The following is a 1989-nucleotide window of genomic DNA, read 5'->3' as shown; positions in this document are numbered from 1 at the left end:
TCTTCTTCTTCTTCTTCTTCTTCTTCTTCTTCTTCTTCTTCTTCTTCTTCTTCGGTCTCGAGGAAAATCACACTGTCAGTAGTGTGTTGTGTACAAACTGTACATCGATACAATAACGGTCATATATGGTGAGTAAAGAGAAGCACAACCACCCAATAACGGTCATATAATGCAGGGAAGACAGACAGACAGAAAAAACCCAGAGGGAAAGACAAGAAGTAGGACCTAACAGTAGGACCCACTAGTGTCACCCTCCAGCCCCCCGTGAATGTAGTGTCGGTGAGAGTGTACGGCCCCACACAGATGTACAGACGACGGTCTTCACCATCCCACCATCTTTGTCTCAACAATAACAACGACAGCTCTTGTGTTTCTGCTCCAGCCAGGCTAGACCTGGGAACTCACGGAATTCTCCACATATCAACAACAACAACAGCAACAACATCAACAACGACAACAACAACAGCAACAGCAACAACAACAGCAACAACAATAATAATAACAACAACAGAGGCTACAAAAGCAGTGGTGATGACTTGACTTCAGCAGGTATGCTTTTTTTAAGTACGAGAGGGGTTCGATAAGTGGGTATGAAGGAATCATGGTAGAGCAATGAAATTCATCCAGCCTTTAGACAATTTTATTAAAATACACCATGCAAATTTTCCGGAAAATCCGATCATAATAAGGCACTAGTCAGCGTGTTCAATGAAACCATACACAAACATGTTTGGTTTTTCTTTGCTAAAGCTGTGCCATGGAGCCTGTTGAACATCGCTAAATTATCAAGTTGTTACACTTGCTAGGAAAATCCCATTCAGATATTTTTCAGGAAATGTCCAAGTTATGGTGACAAATGTCCTCGTTATAATACTGTGACATACTGAGTAAGAAAATTCAAATCTGGATTCATGTCCGTGATGGATGAAGATCGTGAAGGCCGCTCATCCTTTGGGTAACCTAAGAGAATGTATCCATAGTGAAGAAACTGTTTTCACAAGACCAACGTTTAACTGTTCAACAGCTCTCAAGTGAAACGGGAATCAGTGTAGGGTCAATTGAAACGATTCTCCTTAACCCTCTTGACGTGAATATATAAGGTGTCTGCGTGGCGGGTACCCTACCTTTTGACAACTGAGCCAAAGAAGCAGAGGGTTGAGTCCTGTAAAACTCTCCTTCGAATTGAGTCCAATGGCACAAATTTCTTTAAAAACATGGTGGCTGTGGATGAAACATGGATTCATCATTTTGATCCAGAACAAAAAATGTCTGCTATGCAATGGAAAATCCCTGCTTCTCCCTACCCAAAGAAGGCAAAGGTAACACCGTCAAGTGGAAAGGTCATAATGTCGTGTTTCTGGGATTGTCAAGGTAGCATCATGACTGACTGCCTTTAAAATGGGAAAATGGTCACAAGGACTTCTATTCGGGTTTTCTGACTAAATTGCGGTCCAGATTGGTGAGAAGAAGTCGTGGAAAACTCGGTGATGGGGTCCTCCTACCTACTACATCAGCTGAGGTAAGTACAGCCTGTGGGACCTGACCCTTGAGCTGCTGCCAGGTTGTTGGATGAGGCACAACTTCCGGTACGACTCAGCCAGACGGGCAGAAAACCTTGCAAACATTGATATAATATTTTGTATTGGGTATTATGTGAGTATACCTGGTGATCCCCCCCCCACAAAAAACCAACAACTGACTTTTCCCACGGAGACCCCCATAAAAACGGTAAAAATAGAGACAGAAACACATGTTTTCACATACGTGCGTACTTGGTCACCATCTGGATTTATTGTGACGAATTAACAAATAAAAAATTCCAAGTTTGAAGGAAGTTAGAGCCCATACTCCATGTGACGTCCGTTTTGGCAGATACACGTTCTGAGGTGCTAGACAAAATTGTCTATGATATTTACTATTGGCTGAGACTTTGATGCACCTGGATCTTGTACGGTATGAACTTCAGATCATACTTGAACATGTGCTCAA

At 42.4% G+C, this 1989-nt stretch overlaps 1 protein-coding gene across 1 annotated transcript in view; it reads left to right on the top strand.

Moving 5' to 3' along the window:
* Positions 1-75: 75 nt before the first annotated feature.
* The window catches only part of LOC101863321, a gene marked incomplete in the record, with an annotated part of 16429 nt that continues 14515 nt past the window's right edge, over positions 76-1989 (top strand). The window contains 1 exon segment of the mRNA XM_005112631.3: positions 76-549.

Source organism: Aplysia californica, unplaced genomic scaffold (assembly GCF_000002075.1).
Source record: "Aplysia californica isolate F4 #8 unplaced genomic scaffold, AplCal3.0 scaffold01342, whole genome shotgun sequence".
In the NCBI taxonomy this organism is placed as follows: domain Eukaryota; kingdom Metazoa; phylum Mollusca; class Gastropoda; order Aplysiida; family Aplysiidae; genus Aplysia; species Aplysia californica.
The sequence above is the reverse complement of the archived record's forward strand: the minus strand, read 5'-3'. Positions and strand labels throughout refer to the sequence as shown.